Raw genomic sequence first — 8,700 nt, forward strand, 5'->3', positions numbered from 1 at the left:
GGTCTAGGGTTGTCGGTTTGTAGGCTGTAAAAGCCCAGAAAAGCTCTTGTTCTCCAACCAGCAGAGTGGCGCAGCGGAAGCGTGCTGGGCCCATAACCCAGAGGTCGATGGATCGAAACCATCCTCTGCTAAGTTTTTTCAAATTATGTTTTTGTGTCATGGCATTAGGGCACAAAGAGCTGTAAGTGCCTGGATGCAATGTCATTCCTTGAACTTGCTGCCTCGTTCCACTCTTGCGCTAAATAGGAGAGGGTCCCAGCCCAGCCAACAAAATGTACTGTTCAATCAAACCAATCTTAAAACCAAGCTCCTTTTTTAAGGGGTCCCGGGGAAATGTTGGGCTGACCGGCAAGACCTCATGATGCGAACTGCTTCTGCGTCAAACGCAAGCTTTTTTCATTCCCAGCCAATGACTTATTCTTATTTCTAAGGGGCGCTCCATCAGAGAGCTCAGACAGGCAGGCGTTGGTGGTATAGTGGTGAGCATAGCTGCCTTCCAAGCAGTTGACCCGGGTTCGATTCCCGGCCAACGCAGATCAAATCTTTAAATTGTTCAAAATGCATTTTTGGGAAATCAGACTCATGCTGAAAGCAAAGCTGACACACTTTTCGCGAAAATCAAAACCCCATCCAGGAAATGTTCTTGCATCCTAGTTTCTGCAACTGTCTATCGGTGAGGGGATTGAAGCGAGCAGGGCTCCTGGCCCCTCCCCGACAAAGACCTGACGAAGGCCTGACAAAGGCCTATTCGCCTTGCCCTGACGGGCAAAGGTCCCAGCAGGCCACCGAGCACAGCACCTCAGCCTATTAGAGTGAGGTTTCAGGATCTCTCTCATCCTGTAAACCAACATACTGAGGAAGGTGAAACGTGTGGCTGCGCTCCTCACATGCTGAAGCAGCAGCAGCCCTTTCCCTGAAGCAAAGTTCCTTCATTCCTCCCCCCCATAACCCTTACCAGGGGATTTATGGTAATTGAGTTGAGTTTCCAAACTGGCCCTTCCTTCCTTCCTTCCCATATCTGCCAGCTCGAGAAGGCTTGTTTTGTTGCACCTGGGAAGTAAAGTATCTACTTGCGAGAGAGAGAGAATGAGAGAGAGAGACAGAGAGAGAGAGACAGAGAGAGAAGGGGAAGGGGTGTTGGCAGTTAGGGTGTGAGCTAGAGAAATGAGGCCTGTCTGCAAAAGGCCATGGGATGGGAGTGCGTGGTTGCAGGTTGTTTGGCTTTGTAAGGCCTACTGCCCGCTTCACTCGAAACTGGGTCTAGGGTTGTCGGTTTGTAGGCTGTAAAAGCCCAGAAAAGCTCTTGTTCTCCAACCAGCAGAGTGGCGCAGCGGAAGCGTGCTGGGCCCATAACCCAGAGGTCGATGGATCGAAACCATCCTCTGCTAACTTTTTTCAAATTATGTTTTTGTGTCATGGCATTAGGGCAAAAAGAGCTGTAAGTGCCTGGATGCAATGTCATTCCTTGAACTTGCTGCCTCGTTCCACTCTTGCGCTAAATAGGAGAGGGTCCCAGCCCAGCCAACAAAATGTACTGTTCAATCAAACCAAACTTAAAACCAAGCTCCTTTTTTAAGGGGTCCCGGGGAAATGTTGGGCTGACCGGCAAGACCTCATGATGCGAACTGCTTCTGCGTCAAACGCAAGCTTTTTTCATTCCCAGCCAATGACTTATTCTTATTTCTAAGGGGCGCTCCATCAGATAGCCCAGACAGGCAGGCGTTGGTGGTATAATGGTGAGCATAGCTGCCTTCCAAGCAGTTGACCCGGGTTCCATTCCCGGCCAACGCAGATCAAATCTTTAAATTGTTCAAAATGCATTTTTTGGAAATCAGACTCATGCTGAAAGCAAAGCTGACACACTTTTCGTGAAAATCAAAACCCCATCCAGGAAAGGTTCTTGCATCCTAGTTTCTGCAACTGTCTATCGGTGAGGGGATTGAAGCGAGCAGGGCTCCTGGCCCCTCCCCGACAAAGGCCTGACAAAGGCCTATTCGCCTTGCCCTGACGGGCAAAGGTCCCAGCAGGCCACCAAGCACAGCACCTCAGCCTATTAGAGTGAGGTTTCAGGATCTCTCTCATCCTGTAAACCAACATACTGAGGAAGGTGAAACGTGTGGCTGTGCTCCTCACATGCTGAAGCAGCAGCAGCCCTTTCCCTGAAGCAAAGTTCCTTCATTCCTCCCTCCCATAACCCTTAGCAGGGGATTTATGGTAATTGAGTTGAGTTTCCAAACTGGCCCTTCCTTCCTTCCTTCCCATATCTGCCAGCTCGAGAAGGCTTGTTTTGTTGCACCTGGGAAGTAAAGCATCTATTTGCGAGAGAGAGAGAATGAGAGAGAGAGACAGAGAGAGAGAGACAGAGAGAGAAGGGGAAGGGGTGTTGGCAGTTAGGGTGTGAGCTAGAGAAATGAGGCCTGTCTGCAAAAGGCCATGGGATGGGAGTGCGTGGTTGCAGGTTGTTTGGCTTTGTAAGGGATACTGCCCGCTTCACTCGAAACTGGGTCTAGGGTTGTCGGTTTGTAGGCTGTAAAAGCCCCGAAAAGCTCTCGTTCTCCAGCCAGCAGAGTGGCACAGCGGAAGCGTGCTGGGCCCATAACCCAGAGGTCGATGGATCGAAACCATCCTCTGCTAAGTTTTTTCAAATTATGTTTTTGTGTCATGGCATTAGGGCACAAAGAGCTGTAAGTGCCTGGATGCAATGTCATTCCTTGAACTTGCTGCCTCGTTCCACTCTTGCGCTAAATAGGAGAGGGTCCCAGCCCAGCCAACAAAATGTACTGTTCAATCAAACCAATCTTAAAACCAAGCTCCTTTTTTAAGGGGTCCCGGGGAAATGTTGGGCTGACCGGCAAGACCTCATGATGCGAACTGCTTCTGCGTCAAACGCAAGCTTTTTTCATTCCCAGCCAATGACTTATTCTTATTTCTAAGGGGCGCTCCATCAGGTAGTCCAGACAGGCAGGAGTTGGTGGTATAGTGGTGAGCATAGCTGCCTACCAAGCAGTTGACCCGGGTTCGATTCCCGGCCAACGCAGATCAAATCTTTAAATTGTTCAAAATGCATTTTTTGGAAATCAGACTCTTGCTGAAAGCAAAGCTGACACCCTTTTCGCGAAAATCAAAACCCCATCCAGGAAAGGTTCTTGCATCCTAGTTTCTGCAACTGTCTATCGGTGAGGGGATTGAAGCGAGCAGGGCTCCTGGCCCCTCCCCGACAAAGCCCTGACGAAGGCCTGACAAAGGCCTATTCGCCTTGCCCTGACGGGCAAAGGTCCCAGCAGGCCACCGAGCACAGCACCTCAGCCTATTAGAGTGAGGTTTCAGGATCTCTCTCATCCTGTAAACCAACATACTGAGGAAGGTGAAACGTGTGGCTGCGCTCCTCACATGCTGAAGCAGCAGCAGCCCTTTCCCTGAAGCAAAGTTCCTTCATTCCTCCCTCCCATAACCCTTAGCAGGGGATTTATGGTAATTGAGTTGAGTTTCCAAACTGGCCCTTCCTTCCTTCCTTCCCATATCTGCCAGCTCGAGAATGCTTGTTTTGTTGCACCTGGGAAGTAAAGTATCTATTTGCGAGAGAGAGAGAATGAGAGAGAGAGACAGAGAGAGAGAGACAGAGAGAGAAGGGGAAGGGGTGTTGGCAGTTAGGGTGTGAGCTAGAGAAATGAGGCCTGTCTGCAAAAGGCCATGGGATGGGAGTGCGTGGTTGCAGGTTGTTTGGCTTTGTAAGGCCTACTGCCCGCTTCACTCGAAACTGGGTCTAGGGTTGTCGGTTTGTAGGCTGTAAAAGCCCAGAAAAGCTCTTGTTCTCCAACCAGCAGAGTGGCGCAGCGGAAGCATGCTGGGCCCATAACCCAGAGGTCGATGGATCGAAACCATCCTCTGCTAAGTTTTTTCAAATTATGTTTTTGTGTCATGGCATTAGGGCACAAAGAGCTGTAAGTGCCTGGATGCAATGTCATTCCTTGAACTTGCTGCCTCGTTCCACTCTTGCGCTAAATAGGAGAGGGTCCCAGCCCAGCCAACAAAATGTACTGTTCAATCAAACCAAACTTAAAACCAAGCTCCTTTTTTAAGGGGTCCCGGGGAAATGTTGGGCTGACCGGCAAGACCTCATGATGCGAACTGCTTCTGCGTCAAACGCAAGCTTTTTTCATTCCCAGCCAATGACTTATTCTTATTTCTAAGGGGCGCTCCATCAGATAGCCCAGACCGGCAGGCGTTGGTGGTATAGTGGTGAGCATAGCTGCCTTCCAAGCAGTTGACCCGGGTTAGATTCCCGGCCAACGCAGATCAAATCTTTAAATTGTTCAAAATGCATTTTTGGGAAATCAGACTCATGCTGAAAGCAAAGCTGACACACTTTTCGCGAAAATCAAAACCCCATCCAGGAAATGTTCTTGCATCCTAGTTTCTGCAACTGTCTATCGGTGAGGGGATTGAAGCGAGCAGGGCTCCTGGCCCCTCCCCGACAAAGCCCTGACGAAGGCCTGACAAAGGCCTATTCGCCTTGCCCTGACGGGCAAAGGTCCCAGCAGGCCACCGAGCACAGCACCTCAGCCTATTAGAGTGAGGTTTCAGGATCTCTCTCATCCTGTAAACCAACATACTGAGGAAGGTGAAACGTGTGGCTGCGCTCCTCACATGCTGAAGCAGCAGCAGCCCTTTCCCTGAAGCAAAGTTCCTTCATTCCTCCCCCCCCATAACCCTTAGCAGGGGATTTATGGTAATTGAGTTGAGTTTCCAAACTGGCCCTTCCTTCCTTCCCATATCTGCCAGCTCGAGAAGGCTTGTTTTGTTGCACCTGGGAAGTAAAGTATCTACTTGCGAGAGAGAGAGAATGAGAGAGAGAGACAGAGAGAGAGAGACAGAGAGAGAAGGGGAAGGGGTGTTGGCAGTTAGGGTGTGAGCTAGAGAAATGAGGCCTGTCTGCAAAAGGCCATGGGATGGGAGTGCGTGGTTGCAGGTTGTTTGGCTTTGTAAGGCCTACTGCCCGCTTCACTCGAAACTGGGTCTAGGGTTGTCGGTTTGTAGGCTGTAAAAGCCCAGAAAAGCTCTTGTTCTCCAACCAGCAGAGTGGCGCAGCGGAAGCGTGCTGGGCCCATAACCCAGAGGTCGATGGATCGAAACCATCCTCTGCTAAGTTTTTTCAAATTATGTTTTTGTGTCATGGCATTAGGGCACAAAGAGCTGTAAGTGCCTGGATGCAATGTCATTCCTTGAACTTGCTGCCTCGTTCCACTCTTGCGCTAAATAGGAGAGGGTCCCAGCCCAGCCAACAAAATGTACTGTTCAATCAAACCAAACTTAAAACCAAGCTCCTTTTTTAAGGGGTCCCGGGGAAATGTTGGGCTGACCGGCAAGACCTCATGATGCGAACTGCTTCTGCGTCAAACGCAAGCTTTTTTCATTCCCAGCCAATGACTTATTCTTATTTCTAAGGGGCGCTCCATCAGATAGCCCAGACAGGCAGGCGTTGGTGGTATAGTGGTGAGCATAGCTGCCTTCCAAGCAGTTGACCCGGGTTCCATTCCCGGCCAACGCAGATCAAATCTTTAAATTGTTCAAAATGCATTTTTTGGAAATCAGACTCATGCTGAAAGCAAAGCTGACACACTTTTCGTGAAAATCAAAACCCCATCCAGGAAAGGTTCTTGCATCCTAGTTTCTGCAACTGTCTATCGGTGAGGGGATTGAAGCGAGCAGGGCTCCTGGCCCCTCCCCGACAAAGGCCTGACAAAGGCCTATTCGCCTTGCCCTGACGGGCAAAGGTCCCAGCAGGCCACCGAGCACAGCACCTCAGCCTATTAGAGTGAGGTTTCAGGATCTCTCTCATCCTGTAAACCAACATACTGAGGAAGGTGAAACGTGTGGCTGCGCTCCTCACATGCTGAAGCAGCAGCAGCCCTTTCCCTGAAGCAAAGTTCCTTCATTCCTCCCCCCCATAACCCTTACCAGGGGATTTATGGTAATTGAGTTGAGTTTCCAAACTGGCCCTTCCTTCCTTCCTTCCCATATCTGCCAGCTCGAGAAGGCTTGTTTTGTTGCACCTGGGAAGTAAAGTATCTACTTGCGAGAGAGAGAGAATGAGAGAGAGAGACAGAGAGAGAGAGACAGAGAGAGAAGGGGAAGGGGTGTTGGCAGTTAGGGTGTGAGCTAGAGAAATGAGGCCTGTCTGCAAAAGGCCATGGGATGGGAGTGCGTGGTTGCAGGTTGTTTGGCTTTGTAAGGCCTACTGCCCGCTTCACTCGAAACTGGGTCTAGGGTTGTCGGTTTGTAGGCTGTAAAAGCCCAGAAAAGCTCTTGTTCTCCAACCAGCAGAGTGGCGCAGCGGAAGCGTGCTGGGCCCATAACCCAGAGGTCGATGGATCGAAACCATCCTCTGCTAACTTTTTTCAAATTATGTTTTTGTGTCATGGCATTAGGGCAAAAAGAGCTGTAAGTGCCTGGATGCAATGTCATTCCTTGAACTTGCTGCCTCGTTCCACTCTTGCGCTAAATAGGAGAGGGTCCCAGCCCAGCCAACAAAATGTACTGTTCAATCAAACCAAACTTAAAACCAAGCTCCTTTTTTAAGGGGTCCCGGGGAAATGTTGGGCTGACCGGCAAGACCTCATGATGCGAACTGCTTCTGCGTCAAACGCAAGCTTTTTTCATTCCCAGCCAATGACTTATTCTTATTTCTAAGGGGCGCTCCATCAGATAGCCCAGACAGGCAGGCGTTGGTGGTATAATGGTGAGCATAGCTGCCTTCCAAGCAGTTGACCCGGGTTCCATTCCCGGCCAACGCAGATCAAATCTTTAAATTGTTCAAAATGCATTTTTTGGAAATCAGACTCATGCTGAAAGCAAAGCTGACACACTTTTCGTGAAAATCAAAACCCCATCCAGGAAAGGTTCTTGCATCCTAGTTTCTGCAACTGTCTATCGGTGAGGGGATTGAAGCGAGCAGGGCTCCTGGCCCCTCCCCGACAAAGGCCTGACAAAGGCCTATTCGCCTTGCCCTGACGGGCAAAGGTCCCAGCAGGCCACCAAGCACAGCACCTCAGCCTATTAGAGTGAGGTTTCAGGATCTCTCTCATCCTGTAAACCAACATACTGAGGAAGGTGAAACGTGTGGCTGTGCTCCTCACATGCTGAAGCAGCAGCAGCCCTTTCCCTGAAGCAAAGTTCCTTCATTCCTCCCTCCCATAACCCTTAGCAGGGGATTTATGGTAATTGAGTTGAGTTTCCAAACTGGCCCTTCCTTCCTTCCTTCCCATATCTGCCAGCTCGAGAAGGCTTGTTTTGTTGCACCTGGGAAGTAAAGCATCTATTTGCGAGAGAGAGAGAATGAGAGAGAGAGACAGAGAGAGAGAGACAGAGAGAGAAGGGGAAGGGGTGTTGGCAGTTAGGGTGTGAGCTAGAGAAATGAGGCCTGTCTGCAAAAGGCCATGGGATGGGAGTGCGTGGTTGCAGGTTGTTTGGCTTTGTAAGGGATACTGCCCGCTTCACTCGAAACTGGGTCTAGGGTTGTCGGTTTGTAGGCTGTAAAAGCCCCGAAAAGCTCTCGTTCTCCAGCCAGCAGAGTGGCACAGCGGAAGTGTGCTGGGCCCATAACCCAGAGGTCGATGGATCGAAACCATCCTCTGCTAAGTTTTTTCAAATTATGTTTTTGTGTCATGGCATTAGGGCACAAAGAGCTGTAAGTGCCTGGATGCAATGTCATTCCTTGAACTTGCTGCCTCGTTCCACTCTTGCGCTAAATAGGAGAGGGTCCCAGCCCAGCCAACAAAATGTACTGTTCAATCAAACCAATCTTAAAACCAAGCTCCTTTTTTAAGGGGTCCCGGGGAAATGTTGGGCTGACCGGCAAGACCTCATGATGCGAACTGCTTCTGCGTCAAACGCAAGCTTTTTTCATTCCCAGCCAATGACTTATTCTTATTTCTAAGGGGCGCTCCATCAGATAGTCCAGACAGGCAGGAGTTGGTGGTATAGTGGTGAGCATAGCTGCCTACCAAGCAGTTGACCCGGGTTCGATTCCCGGCCAACGCAGATCAAATCTTTAAATTGTTCAAAATGCATTTTTTGGAAATCAGACTCATGCTGAAAGCAAAGCTGACACCCTTTTCGCGAAAATCAAAACCCCATCCAGGAAAGGTTCTTGCATCCTAGTTTCTGCAACTGTCTATCGGTGAGGGGATTGAAGCGAGCAGGGCTCCTGGCCCCTCCCCGACAAAGCCCTGACGAAGGCCTGACAAAGGCCTATTCGCCTTGCCCTGACGGGCAAAGGTCCCAGCAGGCCACCGAGCACAGCACCTCAGCCTATTAGAGTGAGGTTTCAGGATCTCTCTCATCCTGTAAACCAACATACTGAGGAAGGTGAAACGTGTGGCTGCGCTCCTCACATGCTGAAGCAGCAGCAGCCCTTTCCCTGAAGCAAAGTTCCTTCATTCCTCCCTCCCATAACCCTTAGCAGGGGATTTATGGTAATTGAGTTGAGTTTCCAAACTGGCCCTTCCTTCCTTCCTTCCCATTTCTGCCAGCTCGAGAATGCTTGTTTTGTTGCACCTGGGAAGTAAAGTATCTATTTGCGAGAGAGAGAGAATGAGAGAGAGAGACAGAGAGAGAGAGACAGAGAGAGAAGGGGAAGGGGTGTTGGCAGTTAGGGTGTGAGCTAGAGAAATGAGGCCTGTCTGCAAAAGGCCATGGGAT

General features: G+C 50.0%; 3 non-coding genes across 3 annotated transcripts; all 3 read left to right on the forward strand.

Moving 5' to 3' along the window:
• Positions 1-462: 462 nt before the first annotated feature.
• TRNAG-UCC (transfer RNA glycine (anticodon UCC)) lies at positions 463-534 on the forward strand. The gene has a single exon. It is a non-coding gene; the product is annotated as a tRNA-Gly (tRNA).
• A 2,431-nt stretch (positions 535-2,965) lies between these two features.
• On the forward strand, positions 2,966-3,037 carry TRNAG-ACC (transfer RNA glycine (anticodon ACC)). Its single transcript has one exon. It is a non-coding gene; the product is annotated as a tRNA-Gly (tRNA).
• Positions 3,038-7,968: 4,931 nt separating this feature from the next.
• TRNAG-ACC (transfer RNA glycine (anticodon ACC)) lies at positions 7,969-8,040 on the forward strand. Its single transcript has one exon. It is a non-coding gene; the product is annotated as a tRNA-Gly (tRNA).
• Positions 8,041-8,700: the final 660 nt, after the last annotated feature.

This window comes from Ambystoma mexicanum, chromosome 6q (genome assembly GCF_040938575.1).
Source record: "Ambystoma mexicanum isolate Mex_15411 chromosome 6q, UKY_AmexF1_1, whole genome shotgun sequence".
Classification (NCBI taxonomy): Eukaryota; Metazoa; Chordata; class Amphibia; order Caudata; family Ambystomatidae; genus Ambystoma; species Ambystoma mexicanum.